Consider the following 20,418-nt stretch of genomic DNA (forward strand, 5'->3'; position numbering starts at 1 on the left):
AATGGGGTGCAGGGGGGTCACATGCACAGGGGGGAGGGAGAGCATGGGGAGCATGTGTGCATGTGCAGGGGTGGGACACGCAGGTGGGTGTCACACAGGCATTATGGGTGCGGGCACGGGCATATGCTTTCGGTGTGCGATGACGATAGCCGTCACTGTCCTAGAGCCTTCTCAAAGGAATCTCCTCTCTGAATGCATAATGTTCATTACATGTTCATGCAGGATCTGTTACTTCTGACTGGTCCCTTTGCTTATCTACAGACTGGTCATCACAAGCACAGGACCCTGATGTCTGTTTCAACAGGCTTTGCACAACATTTCTGTGAAACGTGTCTTTTTCTTCTGAGAATGTTCCCTTTGTCTCTGTTTTGACATTCATTTCTCATAATATGTGAAACGGGGCCTTGTTAACATTGCCTCCTATCGCTTTCCCAGCTTTCTTGATATTCTTTGCCTGGCCTTGTTGATCGTCTTGCCCTAACCATATCTCATCCCTGGCTTCAGCCTCGCTCTTGTCATTCGCTTCTGTCATTTCTGTATGCTCTGTAGGATTTTCCCAGCCTCATTTCAACCCCTTTAAAAATTTATTCTCCACTCACACATTAAAATGACTATGTTCAAATCAATGCTTTTCATTACAGCCAGTTGCAATATATGTAATAAAATACAAATGATAACATAAAATGTAATAGCTTTATACCAAAACATGTTTCCCTATATCTGCACAAAAGCTGACCTCACACTTTCTCTTATATTATGCGTGGCCAGATGAGCACGAATGAGCAGGATACATAATTAAACAGACTGACTTCACATAAGTACATAAATACACAATTGGATTAAAATATTCACGCTGAATAATGGAGGGACACTCTTCCCTTCCTGCTCTGATAGGAAAAGAACAATTGGGCTAGGATTGAAGTATGCATAGTGGAATTAGAGGGAGAAAGCATTTTCATTGCCTTGAAAAGCAGAATGAAGTGATGGAAAATCTCTTCCGAATGTGTGGCATATTAAAACAGCCTCATCTTTTTTGATGTAGAAGGTTACAAAATTAATAAAAGCCATGCAATCAAGCCATCTGGGTTTATAGGGCTTCCAATATCCACTATCACGTTGCAGAAGAAAACAATGGAAAAAACACTCTTCCAAAGGAAGAAATGAAAACAGCTCCATTAAAAAGAAGGGGCAGCAGTAAAAAGCCAGTGAGTAAACAGATTCTTTAAACCTCTCTCTGGATAAGAAGACAGAACATCACCCGCAAGTTACTCCTTGCAAGGAGACCAGAAAACTGTCGTCTCCAGCAGATTTTGAGCACTGGAGATAAAGGAACAGCCATTTTTCTAAACCGGACTTGGCACCTTTAAAAGGATACTGAATTCTTTTCTAAACACATTTGGAAACTGCCTATTAGCTACTTCTCAGTTATTAGAACCTTTGGATCAACAAATCTGAAAACACTGGGTGAATGTGCCTTAATGAAAGAAAAATGTAATTACAAGCTGAAGGGCTTAAAAGTGAATGTAAAAAAACTAATGGATTTTTTGTTGTTGTTTAATCATAAAAAAGTTATAAACAGGTTGGGAGTTCAGATAAATTAAGATTCTCTCTGTGAGGGAGGTGGGCACTTTGTAAGAGAGGGAGGGAGGGAGAGAGAGAATTTGAAAGAAGATTTTGGACTTGGTTATAAAGAACCTTTCTATGGGAAAGTTGACTTGCTTTGACTTTTTTTCTAAGACATAAAAAAGATAAACAAGTTTAGAAATTGGAAGCCAGAGGGAAGTACAGATTTGATCAAATTCTATAACCACTCATCCCAGGCTAGTTTATTTTTAACTAAAGAAAAAGTATACATAAATCTGATTAACAGCCACAGAATTACATAAAGTACCACAACATTCAAAATACTGAAGTATACGGTACCTTTGAAAAATAGAATCAGAAATTATTATCAACTATGTCAATAGCAATGTTAGCTTCTATGGATATACTATATCCAATTGATGTTTTAGAAGAAATGGTAGAAGAGGAATAAGTGTTAACCAGGAAGACATAGGAGCTGTGACTGAAAGTGGATGACAGACTACAAGAATGACATGAAAAAGATTGTTAGATATACAAAAGAAATTGGTTGACACTTTAAAAATAAAAAGGAATTACAAATAATAAACCAAGAGAAAGATCTGAATAATTGTTTACTTTAAATTTACACAAGAGATTGGTCTCGTGAGAAGAGATAAAAAGAGAAATGAAAAGAAATCAATTTCTAGGACATTACTTGAATAAACAAAAGATTAGAGCTGTCAGAAGTAAAAAGAAGGAATATAAAGTTGGTTCATTTGATTAAGGTTAAAATAGATATATAAAATATTAATAGATAAAACATATGGAACCTTATTAATAAATAACACAAAAGTGAAAATGTAAACCTTAGAAGGAAGAGGATAAAAATGATCAACTCAACAATGGAGCCATCTTAGCTGGTCTCTGTCATTTGGGAACCCCAGGCCTGACAACATAGCCAAAACCTCAGGGCTTTTCAGGATACCAAAAGGGATGGAGCTAGTGTAAATTTGGAGGGAAGAATCTTCCATAAGATGCACAAAGAAGGCATATCTCTTGGGACCCATCAAATGAAGTTTCTTGGCCAATGATGCCTACTCTGTATGATTAGTTGATTTCATGCCATGAAAGGCTTTAAAGATTAAAACCAGTGCTTTCAATTGAACCTTGAAGCAAACGGACAACAGATGTAATTCATGGAGCAGAGGTACGGCATACACGATTCTAGGAGTTCACACAGCTGCCTGCACTACTGCATTCTGCTTCCAGATATTGTATAATTTATAAATTAAATTATAATTTCAAATAAAATTATTTTTTTTAAAAGGGGGAGGGATCTTTAAATAAAGAATATCTATAAAGAGCCTTTGTTCTGCTTCCCAGCAGAGTGTGGTTAGCCAACATCTCTTAGCGCTGGCTACCTCTCTAGATAAAAGCTCTTTAATGCTGCTATGTAGAAGAGCCCGCAGCCTCTGTGAAATGGCTACTGAGTGGCTTTTCATCTCTGCCTTTATTGCATTCACGGATAGCAGATGTGGAAGAGATAAATTATGTAATTTGCAGGCATTGTATGGAAAGCAATTTTCTATGTTTCCACTTAGATCAGGGTGCTGGAGGGGAAGAACACACTTACAGGTCCTAAGTGCTGAAAGTTGCAAGACCCCTGCTTCAATTTTGCTTCATCAAATAGCCATGCATGTTGCACAGACTGTGCTGGGTCTAGCAGCATCCCATACAGATGTGCTAATGGTTTGCAACTTGTGTTAACAGCAACTAAACCTTTATATCAATTTTACTGTTCATACTTTTCAGATCTCTATACTTTGACTCAAGTATAAAAGTTAATCTGAAATAGTCAACAGATTGAATCTTAAGCTTAGGTTCACCTTCCTGTTGGAGGCACATTTTAAGGCACTTTCAGTTTGAAAGGATTAGCTGGTGATGTCACCATCTCCCAGTGCGAGGAGGGGGGGGAGTATTAATGTTCCCATCAAGGAGCTGCAGCAAATGATGGGAGCTTATGTCTTAATTACAAGAACCACCATGCTCCTTCAAGCTTAGGTGAACTGGAAATATCTCTTTTCCTATTTTCTCTCATCTCATTTCTGCTCTATTCCCTCCCATACATTTAGAATCAAACATCAGGAACCAAATTTAGGATAACAGTTGGAAGGGATCTTGGAGGTCTTCTAGTCCAACCCCCTACCTAGGCAGGAAACCCTACACAGGTTCAGACAAATTGTTATCTAATATCTTCTTTAAACCTTCCAGTATTGGATAATTAATAACTTCTGAAGGCAAGTTGTTCCACTGATTAATTGTTCTGTCAGGAAATTTCTCCTTAGTTCTAGGTTGCTTCTCTCCTTGATTAGTTTCCACCCATTGCTTCTTGTCTTACCCTCAGGTGCTTTGAAAAATAGCTTGACTCCCTCTTTTTTGTGGCAGCCCCTGAGATACTGGAACGCTGCTATCATGTCACCCCTAGTCCTTCTTTTCATCAAACTAGACATTACCCTATGGCATACAAGTTCAATAAAACTAAACTAAACTAAACCCAATTCCAGCAACCATTCTTTATATGTTTTAGCCTCCAGTTCCCTAATCATCTTTGTTGCTCTTCTCTGCACTCTTTCTGGAGTTTCCACATCTTTTTTACATCGTGGTGACCAAAACTGAATGCAGTATTCCAAGTGTGGCCTTACCAAGGCATTATAAAGTGGTATTAACACTTCAAGGGATCTTGATTCTATCCCTCTGTTTATGCAGCCTAGAACTGTGTTGGCTTTTTTGGCAGCTGCTGCACACTGCTGGCTCATATTTAAATAGTTGTCCACTAGGATTCCAAGATTCCTCTCACAGTTACTACTATTGAGCGAGGTATCATATATACTGTACCTGTGTGTTTTGTTTTTCTTGCCTTAATGTAGAACCTTACTTTTTTCACCATTTAATTTCATTTTGTTAGATAGTGCCCAATGTTCAAGTCTGTAAAGATCCTTCTGTATCTTAAACATATCTTCCAGCGTGCTGGCTATTCCTGCCAGCTTAGTGTCATCTGGAAATTTGATGAGTTCCCCATCTATCCCCTTATCCAAATCACTGATGAAGATGTTGAAGAGTATTGGGCCTAAAACAGAGCCTTAGGGTACCTCACTGCATACTTTCTTCCATGTAGATGCAGTTCCATTGAGGACTACACGTTGAGTGCAGTTGGTCAGCCAGTTATGAATCCTTCTGGTGGTGATGCTGTCTAACCCAGAGTTAGATAAAGGCCAATTAATGCCTTTATTGTTAGAAATCTAACATACTAACAATGAGCCTCAGTGGCACAGTGGTTAGAGTGCAGAACTGCAAGCTACTTCTGCTGACTGCCGACTGACTGCAATTTGGTAGTTCAAATCTCACCAGGTTCAAGGTTGATTCAGCCTTCTATCCTTCCCCAAGGGGTAAAATGAGGATCCAAATTGTTGGGGGCAATATGCTGACTCTGTAAACTGCTTAGAGAGGGCTGTAAAGCACTCTTTCTTTTTCTTTCTTTTTTTGTTTCCGCTATAATTTTGTACCAGTGAGGCTAAAACCAATTTTGTTGTATTTATTTTGTACAATGACAATAAAGACTATACTATACTATAAAGTGGTATATAAGTCTAAGTGCTATTGCTATTGCTATACTAACATTCCTCTCTCTGCCCCTCAATACTGCAGATCAGTGCTGTCTGCCAGCTGTCTGTCAATTATAAATTAAAAGGGACAGATAAAAATATGATTTAACCAAATCTCATAAAACTGATGTTATAGTTCAAGGATAAATGTTTTATGAAATTGCCCCAATAAATACTTTTATTCAATTAGTTTCACTAATTTAATCATTTCATTTCATTTCATTATACATCATCAATGCATACAATACAATCCCATAAACCTGGTGAGGTTTATTTATGATAATTTACTTATTTACTTTATTTTCTACTTTGCTACAATCCAGAGACGTTCAGTAGCTTATATAGGTTAATAAAAACCAAGTGAAACATCTATTGCATAGATGTTATAAAAAGAAGTAATGCAATATTAGCCAAACATCAGCCACAATGAAAACAGAAAATAAAAATGGCATGATAAAAATCAGTAAAAGGCTCTTTGGAGCAATTCTATCTTTAAAAGCTTCTGAAACATGAACACAGAGGGGGCGAACCTGATCTCTACCAGGAAACCATTCCACAGTGTTGACCCTGTCACAGAAAAGCAGTGACTTCTCATTTCAGGCCCCCCTGCACCTCTCATAATGTGGAATTAGTAACAGTTTCCCTCTGTTGATCTAATTGGTCAGGTCTGCACTTGTTGAAGTTGACACTCCTGGTGACAAATGATAAAGAGCTTTAAAGACTACAATTGGAATCTTAGATTGTACCAAGAAACCAACCGGCAACCTATGGTGTACTGTGTCCTAAGAACTTGAGACCATCAGATCAAATTTGCCTTTATGCCTTGTTCTTATTGTGATCATTAGGGACTATATGCACTAAGAATTGCTGGATGTCTTTAGGATGCCTTCACAGGCGGGCGTTCTGTTGAGAGTAAAGGAGATGACCTTGACACGTATAGGAAAACTCATTGCCAAGGCAACAAGGGATAAAACATTTTTGTTAAGTCCACAATGTCCAGACAACATTTGGAAGTGGCTAATACAGACCTCTGTCCCTAACTCACTGAGGAGATGATACAAATAATGACTGTTCAGAGTTACAACAGTCACACACAACAATGTGTGACCATTCAAAGTTATAACAACATTGAAAAAAGGGACTTAAGACCATTTCTCACACTTAAGACCGTTGCAGCATCTCCATGGTTACATGATTTACATTTGAATGCTGGAACAACGGACTCACATTTCTGATGTTTGCAATATACCGGGGTCACATGATCTCCTTTTGTGACCTTCTGACAAGCAAACATTGGGCGCTATCTAACAAAATGTACTTCAATGGTGAAAAAAAGCAAGGTTCTACATTTAGGCAAGTCAATGGGAAAACCAGATTCACTTAACAACTGTGCTACTAATTTAACAACGGCAGTGATTCACTTAACAAATGTGGCCAGGAAAGTCGTAAAATGGGGCAAAACTCACTTAACAAATTTCCTTTAACAACATACATTTTGGGCTCGATTGCAGTCATTCAGTTGAAGACCACCTGTATAACACAGATTTTCAAGCGTTTATGGCCAACCTTAACAAGAGTCGTTTTAACATTTCTATGAAGTTCATTTCTTGGGCTGATTTCTTGGGGCTGATTCTTCCTCTGTGGAGGCACCTGCAGTCCAGAACACTCTTTCCTTGAAATTCAGAAGGCACTTTTTGAACATTCACCTCTTCATCCATCCTCCCCAGAAGGAGTATTGGAAAAATGCATCTTTTTTTTTCCTTTTCCCTTACTTTGTAATGAACATGGTTTACTGATTTTGGGTATTATAACTCTGCATAGGAAAAGTAATCTCATTATAGCATTTGTTAGTATAAATACTGCTGAATAGATCTAAAAGCAGATAGTCACTTGCCAGGTCAAAACTTCACTATTAAAATTGGCACTAGTCATATAGGGTCCCCTCAATTGTATGAAGATCTTTATTGTTGAGTGTGCCAAGACACCCCACTCCTCTCCCTCCCTTTCCTCAAGGCTTTTGTCTTCCCTTGTGTCGGAGTTACCTGCTGATGGGAAACATGCATCAATCAAGATGGTATAAAAAGAAAATGTGGGGCTGCTATGACTACCCCAGCCAGCACCATTCCTTATTTACATAATTCCAATTTGGAACAGATTTGCCTCTATCTTGTGTTCCTTTTCCTTTGCCACATTTCGCTGTGGTAATTTATGAGCAGCCCGAAGACCTGAACTGATTACCTTGTGCTAAGGAAAGTCATTGATAAGGAATATTTGGAAATGTGTCCATTGTTCTTTTTGGGCTCCTAAATTCTGGACTTTGTGACTTTGTAAAGCTATCATTTTTCTGGCACTTGAGTGGAGAAAAGTGTAGTGGAGCCATAGTGAACAAATACACTTGGGTGTTGTGAAAGAGAGGTGGCATGAGAAAAATGGCTCAGCTTAGATACAGTTAAATATTCTAGACCCCACAGAAAGAGAAAAGTGGTGACAGCAATGGATGCTAGTTAGCAAGCTATGACTACACCTCATGTAAACTGATAAAACTAAAGAGGCGCCTTTGGAAAAACTATATGATGGTAGTTAGCAAAACATGATATGGCATGGCTAGTCTAGTGAAGAGAAGGACCAGGGGAGACATGATAGCAGTGTTCCAATATTTGAGGGGCTGCCACAGAGAGGAGAGGGGTCAAGCGATTTTTCCAAAGCACCTGAAGACCAGACAAGGAATAATGGATGGAAACTGTCCAAGGAGAGATTCAACCTAGAAAAAAGGAGGAACTTTCTGACAGTGAGAATAATCAATCAATGGAACAGCTTGCCATTGGACGTTGTGGGAACTTCATCACTTGAGACTTTTGAGAAGAGATTGGACTGCCACTTGTCAGAAATGGTGTAGGGTCTCCTGCTTGAGCGAGGGATTGAACTAGATGACCTATAAGGTCCCTTCCAACTCTGTTAATCTGTTATCTGTTATATAAACCCAGGACAGAAAGAAAATATTAGAAAGAAACTCAGACTAGTTCTAACTTAACTGTCTTGAATATAAGAGGGAAGGAAGGAAAACATGTTTAACCTTCTGAGATTCTGTTATCCAGCTGGTCTCAGTCACGTAAGAGTTGCAGGGTTTTTTTGGGGGGGAGGGAATCTGATCCTGGATCTGGTCTGTCTCAAAGGACTGACATAGGACAACATCCAGACGTAGGCTGACTACCTGACTAAGTTTCCCACAAGAACCTGCAAAACTCCATAGATATAGATACACAATAAGTGGCTGTTATGTGAATTTGAAGTAGGGAAAAACTATTTTTACCTATGGCCGCACAGTAGCAATAGCACTTAGACGTATATACCACTTTACTGTGTTTTACAGCCCTGTCTAACCAGTTTACAGTGTTTTTGCCCCCAACAATATTGCCCCCCACAATTTCGGTCCTCATTTTACACACCTCAGAAGAATGGAAGGCTGAATCAACCTTGGGCCTGATGAGATTTGAATTGCCAAATTGCAGGCAGCCGCAGGCAGCAGAAGTAGCCTGCAATACTGCCCTCTAATCACTGCGCCACTGTGACTCAGTTAGAATGCAATATTGCAGGGTACTTCTGCTGACTGCCAGCTGCCTGCAATTTGACAGTTGAAATCTCACCAGGCTCAGATTCAGCCTTCCATCCTTCCGAGGTCAGTAAAATGAGGACCCAGATTGTTGGGGGACAATATGCTGACACTGTAAACCACTTAGAGAAAGTTGTAAAGCAGTATAAAAGTCTAAGTGCTATTGCTATTTTAATCTAAAATTTCAATTGAAGGTAAGAGAAAGCTGGTTAAAATCTGGAGAGAGATCTACAGTAGATAAAGATAGCATCTTATCATTAAATGGAAAATCTGGAGTTCATGGAGCATACTGAGACTACTTTAAATTGCAAGTAAGAGTAGGGTTTCACTTAGCCAAAATACCATCTGAGAATGAAAACAGCATATGCAGGAGGGGGGGGCAAAAAAGAGGATCCTAAATTTATAGATTATTTTTTTAATGATGGAGGGAAAACTTTAAGGAGAGGAAGCAAAAGTAGCTGAATGCAGGAAATCAAACACAGTTGAATGCAGTAATCATGGAATGCCAATAGGCCATGGGGGGGGGGTATAAGCCTAAACAGCAGCATTATACATGGCAACCATTTAATGCAAACCCCACTCCCTTTTTCTTAACTTGCAAACTTCCACATATAAGTTATATGTGTTTGGCGTCCTGTGATTCATCTGACAATCACTCCTTGTTTTTCTGCCAGCAGCCAAATGAAAAATGATAGGGGAAGTTACCATATTTCCCCTCCAAAAATCCAGTGGGATCCAATTTGTTGAAAAAGCTTTGAAAAATAATATCCACTTCCAAGCATGCCTAGATCCCCACGCATAGCAGCTATTTTGAAAGATCTGGCTTTAACCAACGGAGTAAAAAAATTGAGGATTGCTAACAGCCCTTTTCCTCTAAGTTTGCAATTCAGCTTTTATCTCCAAAGCTCCCTAATGTATTTGGGTGTTTGAAATGACATGATTTCCCAGAGATTTCCCCTCGAAAATATCCAGTGTTTAATAACCATCATCAAGGCAATGATGCATCTACCACTTTATATAAAACTAGGCCAATGAAAAGTTAACACAAGAACAGGTTGCAGAGTAGGTCATCCAAGGGATATAAAAACAACAATATAATATATTTTTCTTCAAGTACTCAGTAATTCAAGTCCCTTTTTTAGCAGCGATTTCTAAACTGCAAGTGAGAAAAGATCAGTGTTTTGAAGAATGTAGCCATTAAAAGGCAATGAAGGGAGGCAGAATTGGCAGTTTCCATCCAAGCTTCTCTGGAAACAATCAAAGAATTTCTGCTGAGCCCAGCTTATCGGTTCATTTCCAGATATATTACGCAGACAACGTTAAAACAAAGGAAGTTGTTTTCTTCCAAATGAGGGGCCAAAAGTTAACTTAGGAAAAGCCCACAGTAAGCGAGTCATAATGTACCAAGCAACAAGGAATGATACATCAATGAACATGATTAGTTGCATTCAGAAGATATAACTTAGAGGAAAGATAACGCTATTATTGGTTACTACTTATAATAGATGTCAATGTAATCTTCACAACCAAAGGGAGCTAGCGGGTTAATAGTAATGCTAGCCCAGCCTTAGGCACGAAAGTCAGCTGGGTGACCTTGGGCCAGAGGTGGTATTCAGCAAGTTCTGACCAGTTCTGGAGAACTGGTAGCAGATATTTTGGGTAGTTCGGGGAACCGGTAAATACCACCTCTGACTGGCCCCACCCCATCTATTCTCTGCCTCCCGAGTCCCAGCTAATCGGGAGGAAATGGGGATTTTGCACTAACCTTCCACTGGAGGGGGGGGGATTTTACAGTATTCTTTGCCTGGATTGAGGTGGGAATGGAGATTTTACAGTATCCGTCCCCTGCCATGCCCACCAAGCCATGCTCACAGAACCAGTAGTAAAAAAATTTGAATCCCACCACTGCCTTGGGCCAGTCACTCTCTCTCAGCCCAACTCATCTTGCAAGGGTGTCGCTGTGGTTTCCCACAGCAGGAGAGGAAGGAATATTATGCTTATTGCCCTGAGTTACTTATGTTTAAAAAAGGGGGAGATCTAATAAATAAACAAATAAACAAATAAACAAACAAATAAATAAATAGCTGCTGCAGAGAACAATATGCAGGAGCAATGGCATTCTGTCTGTAGGGGCTTCCCGAGAAGCATTTGATGGCCAAAGTGGGCTGTGAAATAAACAGACTTCTGGTGTGATCCAGCACACCAATTACTATATCCTCATCTTTTTTAAAAAAAAAAATAGCTGCTGCTGCTGCTGCTGCTGCTGCTACTACTACTACTACTACTACTACTACTACTACTACTACTACTACTACTACTACTACTACATAGTTCTTTCAACAGTTCCAAGAAGGCTCCACACCAATTTGCACCACTCAGGCAACCCTGATGACACAGATAGACCTCCAGGTGACCTTAATGACCCCCTAAAAGAATGCAAATGTCCAGCTGTCTGCAAGTAGTAGAAATACCCCCACTATCTAGCCAGAGTTGAAGAAGCTTCTTGGATGAGAAGCGAAAGATTTTCAAAGAAAAATCAGAAAGTCCAGTTGCCTCTTGAAAAAAGCACCTTTGGGACAATCATGACCTGCATGACTGAGAATCTCCCCAGACAAAAGAACAACAACAATGCAGAGCACTCTTTCTTCCAGAGCAAAATGACTCTCTGGCTGGAGTAGCAGCTTATTTCCTCTTTTTCCTCCAGACTGGCTTGCAAGTAGGCAATTGTAGACAAAAACAGATTCTCTTCATGTAAAGTCCACACAATTTTATTGTTGAAACAACAAGCAATGCTTCAGTCTCCTAATAATCTGTAGGACTCTACGACAAGGAGGTGCTAGTTAGGAATCCAAAAAGAGCACAGCTGTGAGCACACATAAATGCAGGGAGACAGTGAAGAAGAGATGGAGGAGGAGGAGCAGGGAGGAAGGACGAGGAGGAAGGAAACCAAGCCAGAAAGGAGCACAAAAGATTCAAACTACCCTAGAAAACTATTTCTGGGAAGTGGTGTGGGGGAGAGATACCTCTGATTTAAACATTATATATTTTTAAAACCAGTTTTTAAAAAAGGCAACAAAAGCAACAATATTCCACTGTTTCAAATGGACATTTGGGCCATGAAATTCTTTGTGGGATTTGAGCCAACTTCTCTCAACTCACTCAACAAAGTTGTGAGAGTTAAAAAGTGGGGAGGAGAGTATAGGTAGTCCTCGATTTACAACCATAATTGAGCCCAACATTTCTGTTGTCAAGTGAGACATTTCTTAACTGAATTTTGCCACATTTTAGGACCTTTCGTGCCACAGTTGTTAAGTGAATCACTGCAATTGTTAAGTTAGTAACACAGTTGTTAAGTGAATCTGACTCCCCATTGACTTTGCTTGTAAAAGATTGTAAAATGTGATCGCATGGCCTTGGGAAACAGCAATGGTCATAAGTATGAACCAGTTGCCAAGCATTTGAATTTTGATCGCATGATCATGGGGATGCTATAAAGGTTGTAACTGAAAAACTGTCATAAGTCACTTTTTCAGTGCTGTTTGTAACTTTGAATGGTCACTTATGGAACTGTTGTAAGTCAAGGACTACCTGTATTCAGTGCTTTACTATGAGGAAAACTGGTATTTAAATGTAACCAATAAAACAATTGTGAAAAACTGTGGAGGTCCACACACTGTAATTTTAAATGCTAACTTTACTGAGAATAATTTACACCTCATAATTTGGAAACAGTTTTTTTAAAATCTAAGCCCTTTTAAATATTTTATAGTACAATTTCTCTCTTTCCTGGCAATGCAAAGTAGTTCTGAGAAAAAGTTGTAGTTTCAACTATCTATGGGTTGCAGGATACTACATTAAGAAAAGATTTATCTCCAACTACACTTACAACCAACATCAGCTTCTGCTGGTGCAGTTAGTTGATTTACAATTTTTCAGCACTCCAAAGGAGATGTTAGCTCCTAGACCTAGAGAAATAATAGTCATTTTTGAACCAATTCAGATTTGCACATTTTGATATAAAAGTCATTGGTTTTTAATTTATGTGTATGTCACCTTCATGTAAATAAACATCTTCCTTCTCTCTAGTCACTTCCATGAGGAAGAAAATGTGACAAAGGATTGTCCCATATTTAGCACCAAATTAAAAAATGCGGGGAATGTTTGCACAAAGGAAAAGGCATCTAAATTAATAAAAATGTTGAGATTCAGTTTGAAATTTAAACACTCCATAATTATAAACATATAATGTAACCTAAGACACTGTGAGATTTATGTTGCAATAAGATTCATGATTAATTACCCTTCACCTGTATTGATAAAAAAAATCTATCTGAAGTAAGCTTTAGTTTATTTGCTTGTTTGTTTGCTTGTTCAGAAGTCAATAGAACAGTATTTCTCAATCTTGGCAATTTTAAGGTTCCTGCACTTCAACTCCAGCTCATTGGGGAATTCTGGGAGTTGAAGTTTAAGCTTCTTGAAGTTGTCAAAAAAACACAGTGCACTGGATGTTCAGAGCATAACGTGAACAGACTGATGAAACATATGGAATTCTTATTTGCAATTTAGAAATCAAAACCACAGAGAATCTCCCCCCCCTCCCCCGCGCACACACATATTGTTAATGTCTAATTTAGGAAATCATCAGTTCTAACTGTAGACATTAAATTGGAGGTGACAGAAACAGTCTTCACCAAACAACATTTATTAATACTGCAAATTACTTATATGGAACATATTTATTTCAAAGGCTGGTTACACTATTTTTGACAGCAATTAACAGCCCTGTATATCACTGGAACAATAGTTGCAACACTAATACTGAATTATCACAAATAATTCTTTTTTTTAAAAAATCACTATAATCTACATCATTCATGGAATAGATCAAGGGTGCTACTGTCTGAATACTTTACTTAAATATTTCACACAGAACTGTGGATCAAAAGGATCAATTAGTCTACTCCTCTAGAAAATACATCAAACTATCATTGCGATGTGGCTGCTCAACCTTTTTTTCAGAAAGCACCAAAGATGGGGAACCCAACCCCCATTTCCACCTTTATGTCTACTTAGCCTGGTTAAAAAAGGAAATGTGTGCATTAGCTACTAAATATATACAAGTTACACAAAGAAAATAAGTTTATAAAGTTCCTAAATAAATAACTACTGTCTGGGTACTCTTTTTAGAAAGAGAACAGAAAACTCAGCAGATGTTCCTAGGAATTATCCAGTTGTCCAAGAATTAGAAAAATGGACAGAGGGTGACCTCCCTGTTGAATGAATGCTTGAAGGATATAACCCAAAACAAATATATTATCATGATTTTAGAAAGATAAATGCTGACTAGGCTATGCTCTAAAACAGGGGTGTCAAACTCACATCATCACGGCGGCATCACATAATATATCGTTGCTTTTCCCCCTTCACTAAACCTTGCATGGGCGTGGCCAGCGCGTGATGTATCTGGCCCCGCAGGCCGCGAATTTGAGCCCTGCTTGGACAAGAGATTGGTCTCTTGTCCTAAAATAAGCCTCCCTTAATATAGAGAATGTCAGACTTGCCCTTCCATATCTGGTAATTTCAGAATGGAGAAGGTATCAAGCAAGTATTTTCTTGGTTACAAGTCTGAGGATAAAATAAAGGAGTTGTAAAATAGAATTCCAATTGTTCGTGTCAAGAAAGAAATGAACTTATTGGTCAAAAATGCCTTAAAAATGCAAAATCTATCTGCCTAACAAGCTTTACTCTCTGTTACTATGTACTCATGAATAGTTTTAAGGCTTTCCGGGGGGGGGGCTGCCACTGAATCTCCATATCCATGAAAGTCTCTCAAATACCCAGGTAATAAATTATTTTAGATTGTTGTTTCAACTTATTTCATGTTCAATTAATTCAGCTTGCTCTACGCCCTCCTGAGAAGATCTGTGTTGTGAAAAGGGCAGCTGTTCTTGGCATAGGCAGACAAAAGAAGGTGGTTTCTCTAGCAACCAGGATCAGATGAAAGCTTTCTGAATCTCCTCCCTTCTCTGATTTCTTTTCAGTGTACCGGTATCCATACAACTCCCACAGAGACTTCGTCTCAAATACTCAAGAATCTGAGGGCTTTTCAGAAGGGGGCTAGGCAGACAGAGGACAAATCAATTAAATGTGCATTGAGCTTCTCCAGTTTCCTGATCTTTTCAGTAGCTTTAAAAACAGATGGCCCAGAAACTGACAATTATTCACATATTGTAACTTCCCCACCAAAAGCAGAAGCAAAACAAAAAAATCTATCCTGGGAAGTTGAAGTAAAAAACCAGATTGTTTTCCACTAGTTCTCTCTTTCATTCAATGACCGCAGGATATTCAAAAAGCAGTATTTTAAGTCTTTTCAGCTTTGGGGCATTTGCTATTTCTCAGCTCAGCCTATCACTCAATTTGCGGTTGGGATGATATCATGAAGAAGACAAACACACACACAGGGCTATCACTTTTAGTGCCGCGAGCAGCACTAGAGCATTGTTGCAAGAGTAAATTAACTAGTTCAGGTCCTTCATATAAAATTATACGCCATTGAATTAACATCTTTATAAATTATGTTTAAATTTAAATTGGTTACCCGAGGGACCGTCTCTTGCCGGTCACATCTACCCAACCCATCAGAGCAGGGAGGCAGGGAATGTTGCGGGTCCCATGATCCCCTAGGGAAATACACCTGGTGGGACCCAGAAGAAAGACCTTCTCCATGGTGGCCTCCTCTCTCTGGAACATCATCTCCCCAGAGATTAGAATGGCTCCCATTCTAGCACTCTTCCGGAAGCCACTGAAGACTTGTTTCTGCCAGCAGACCTGGGGAACCCAGAGAGAGATGGAACCCATTAAATGGCATGTGAGATGCTGTTGCCGGGGAGAAGGGTGATTTTATTATATTAATTTATTATATGACTCTTCTTTTAATAGTTTTATTGTTTTTATATGAGGTTTTATATTCTGTAAGCTGCCTTGAGTCACCATGGCCAAATAGGCAGCAATATAAATTCAATAAATAAGTAAGTAAGTAAGTAAGTAAGTAAGTAAGTAAGTAAGTAAACAAATACATTTAAGATTGACTTCATCTTTTCATTGCAAAGCTTTCCCATCCAGCTTTCCCATCTAGCCATATTTCTTCATGTCGTGGTTGTTGTTTACAATGCAATGATTTTAAGATTGTACCTTGGATGCATTCCCAAGATTAGCAATATCAGTTAGCTACTATAGTAGGAATCTGTTGTTTTTTCAATTATTCAATTCATATGATACATGTCAGGGATTCCCAATCTCTGAGCCACGGATTGGTACATTTGAGCCTGTTTGGAACTGGGCCACACAAACAGCAGGTGAGGGCACGAAGTTTCATTTGTGCATACACGGGAGCTACACATATGAAATCATCCCCCCCCCCACCAATCCATGAAGCAAGAAAGGTTGGAGACTGCTGGTATATGCCAATACTATAGTTTGAAAAATATATTCAAAATATATTCTACCTTAGGCTTGAAAGCCAGCTAGGTGACTTTGAGCCAGTCACTTTCACAGTCCAACCTGCCTTGTTGTTGCAGGAAAAATTGGAGGAGGGGGCATGAGGAGAGAGTGTTTGCCACTTATGAAGTAATAAAGGTGGGGTTAAAAAATGAAATAAATACATAATAATATTAGTGGTACTTTGCTTCTGAAAACTGAGTACCCCAGATCAGCCAAAAAAAAAGCATGTGCTGAATTCTATGTTCATCCTGGCAAATTTCCTGAAACCATTGACACCCAAAAATATCTGGCAATGTCAGCCACAATGACAGTAAAGCAGGAACCACTGCAGTCTTTCACTGTTCTTTTATTGCTTTTCAACTAATTCATCTGCTGGACAGAAGTTTACTGAATTCTACAACTCGCTTTGGCAGCAATTCAACTGTAATGGCTCTGTAACTACCAACATTTCTCTTTCACACAAAGTAACTTTTGCTTTAATTTCATACACATGTTTTATTTGGGGTTATTTTTTGTTTTGTTTTTGTTTTGCCTCATATAAATGGAACACACAGTCTGTAACTGTGTTTCAAAACACTGCCAATGCAGACTGTCTGTGAACAAGATGGAACGTATTGCATTTGAAATGAGGCCTACATGGGCGGCCTGACAGGATCCTTTAGCATAGTATATTAATCAAGGCCCACACAGAAACATATTTAAACAGAACTAATTCCCCCCCTCCTCTCCTACACTTTCATACATAATGAATTATTTATCAACCTCCTTTGCAAAAAATATATGCCTGTGAGTTCCATGCATTGGATACAGGTGGCACATAATCTTGAGCCATAATCCCCTGGGGTTCCTGTCACATACTAGCTATATATTGGGAAACTATCCAGACTGAACCAAAATCAATCCCTAACTCTTCTCAGCTAAATTCATCAAAGTATATATTTTCAAAAATAAGGACTGAAACATACAATTTCCAGGAATTCTGCTAATGTAAATAAGAATTGTAAAACATTTTCTCCAGCAAGTATAGTATAAAACAGTTGCAGTTTACTATAGAATTCTGTGTTTATATTTAAGATATATACTTTCCAAATTGAGTTATTTACTTATACTTTATCCTGATAAATACTGGCTGGATTTATTCTTATCCTTTTTAAACCAAGGATATGCAGAGATCGACAAATAAAGCTGTTTGGGTCAGAGATCACTGCTACAACTCATATTACAATTCACTCTAGAGGCATATTCTATATTTGTTTTTATTCACAGAATTGTCCCACTTTCCCTTCAATTGTTTGGTAAACAACTTCACAGTTGGAGAAACAGAAAAAGAATTTTACACACTCTTTCCCATTACCAGATTATGATCTCTGGCTTTATCCTTTGGAAGCAAAAATCCCTCAATTAGAGTAAACATTTTCAGATAAATCCACCCCCATCTCAATCACTTGTTATCCAAGGCCAAGTAACATAACTACGTATCTCTTTCTCCTCTACAATTTTGGTGGGACTCACATCACCAGCATAAAAAAATATGCCAAAGGATCAATCATTAAATACCACCCAATCCCTGTGTTTTACAGAGAAAAATGCATCTAGGAGTTCCCATTTTATGGCAGACTTCCCCAATCTACTACTATCCAGATGTTGCACTCTCAATTCATCTGGAGGTACTTTGTAGTAAGATTTATATACACAAGCTCTCCTTATGGATCCCATCTAATTAAAAATAAAAACCTATGACTCTGAGTACCCACTCATCATGAAGCAGCATCTTTATATTCAATCACTTACAGCAAGCCTATGAAAAATATAGGCCTGGGGGCCAAATACAGCCCACCTGGGCCACGCCCATCCCAGCTCCACAAAGGCAAAAAACATCCTGATATGTCACGATATGGCCTGTGATGAAGTTGGGTTTGACACCCCTGACTTACAGTAATAGATCTAGGCTACTTTTCAATGTGATGGCTCAGTGGTTAAAGGCACTAAGCTTGTCAGCTGGAAAGCTGATAGGCTGGGTACAAGACATGAGCACCACATAATGGAGTGAGTTCCTGTTCCTGCCCCAGCAACTGTCCACCTAGCCGAGGTGGCGCAGTGGTTAAATGCAGCACTGCAGGCTACTTCAGCTGACTGCAGTTCTGCAGTTCGGCTGTTCAAATCTCACCGGCTCAGTGTTGACTCAGCCTTCCATCCTTCCAAGGTGGGTAAAATGAGGACCCGGATTGCTGTTGGGGGCAATATGCTGACTCTGTAAACTGCTTAGAGAGGGCTGAAAGCCCTATGAAGCGGTATATAAGTCTAACTGCTATTGCTATTGCTATAGTTCAAAATCATGCAAATGCAAGTAGACTAATAGGTACCACTTTGTTTGGAAAGTAACAGCATTCTGTGTGCTGGCCACATGACTATGGAATATGTCTTTGGACAACACTGGCTCCCTCAGCCAAGACACAGAAATGAGTAACGCACCCTAGAGTGGGACACAAATGGACAGGGAAACCTTTACCTTTGGTTTTACTTCCACCAAAAATAAGGTTCCCAGAAGCTAAGGTTCACACTTTCCCCAGAAGTTCATAATTCCTTTTTTTATTTTTCCTATTTAGATTTAAATCCATCTGAAAGCTATTTTATTCAGTTCTTTCTTGTAGATTTTTAAACTTTCTTATCTGGAGCATATACAAAAGCACCTAGCAAGATCCACCAGTCATTGAATTGTAAACTTTTATTTCAAAAGAAGCAGAGCAATGACTAGGAAAAGTCAAAACAGAAATGCTGTTCTTCTATGCAAAGATATGTGATACTTTTCTAATTGAGAGTAGAAGATCCATGACTTTGCAGCAAAGCTGAAATATATTCTATTTTTAATTGTTTATATAATTAATTACATGTGTTTGTATCAAAGGGTTTTGTAGAATACTTCACCAAAGATACCATGAAGATGTTTTAAAGAATTCCAAGGCTATGTTCAGATCTGATTTATATGTTCCATAAGCCATGCCTTATTTAATTCTGGTTTATTGAATTAAACAAAATTGGCTCCAGCTGAATGACACACTAACTTTGATTAAGAAATAATATTATGACTTAACACAAAATATGAGGAGCCCGCCATATAGAACAGTGTCCCACAGGACTAGTTCACTGTAGCAAAATGGAAACAGAAGGTAGAGAGATATACCATGCAGCACAAGAGTTTGTTTAATGCTTAATTTTGATGTTAGAAAGTGGTCCCACTGACCAGGTCTCAGCTTCTACCCTATGGGTCAGAAAAATAGATGTCTTTGGACTTCAGGTGTTGCTTTTGAATATCAGGTCGATGTATAACAACATCCTCATTGTTATCCTATCTTAGAGGAGGGTGCTAATCTGGCATGCCTTACCAAGACCTGATTAGGTCCAAAGGCAGAGTTCCCTCTCAGAAATATGGTCATCCAGTTTTGGGGTTTTGTACCACCCCAGAGCACAAGGGGAATGGCTATTGTCATCTGGGAGTCATTAAAGACTTTCAGTGGCTCCATTCTCAGATAATTCTTCTCTTATCGGAGCTGCTGAGTTGTGTTGTTGGGGTGGTAACTAGAGTCCCCAAGACTGTCTGTTCTTGGGGTCTCAATTTGCCACCCAGAAATGTTGACTCCAGAATATCTTAGAAGTTCATGGCTTCTAGGTTAACCATGGATCTACCCCAAATCACTGACAGCTTGACACATACTGGATATTTACACATTACAACTGATTTTGGTCTGGGGGAGTTGATACATGATCTAGCAATGAAGGACATGGATATCAGTCTGTTGCTGTGGACAGACCATCCCCCCATTTTTCAGCTCACAGGTGTCACTTGTTCAATTGATTTGCTCCAGGCGATTGATGGACCCAATGGAGTTCCAAGGAGAACTTGGGATTTTCCATGAAGATCAGGTGGGCTGTTCGGGCAAGGCACCATAACTGAGTGGAACAGGCAGGTGGCTGAGGCCTTGGATCATATTGTTTATATTCAGCCTCTCCCTGTGTGACCATCTAAGGACACACCTTGGTTTAATAAGCAGCTGTAGGAGATGAAGGCACAAGAAGAGATGCTTG

The 20,418-nt window shown here is 39.0% G+C and overlaps 1 protein-coding gene across 2 annotated transcripts in view; it reads right to left on the reverse strand.

Moving 5' to 3' along the window:
- The window catches only part of SRGAP3 (SLIT-ROBO Rho GTPase activating protein 3), a 203,510-nt gene that overhangs the window by 109,754 nt on the left and 73,338 nt on the right, over positions 1–20,418 (reverse strand). The gene's annotated exons all lie outside the window — the stretch shown is intronic.

Source organism: Thamnophis sirtalis, unplaced genomic scaffold (assembly GCF_051295495.1).
Source record: "Thamnophis sirtalis isolate CommonGarterSnake01/CBP01778 unplaced genomic scaffold, rThaSir2_p1.2 scaffold_3, whole genome shotgun sequence".
NCBI lineage: Eukaryota > Metazoa > Chordata > Lepidosauria > Squamata > Natricidae > Thamnophis > Thamnophis sirtalis.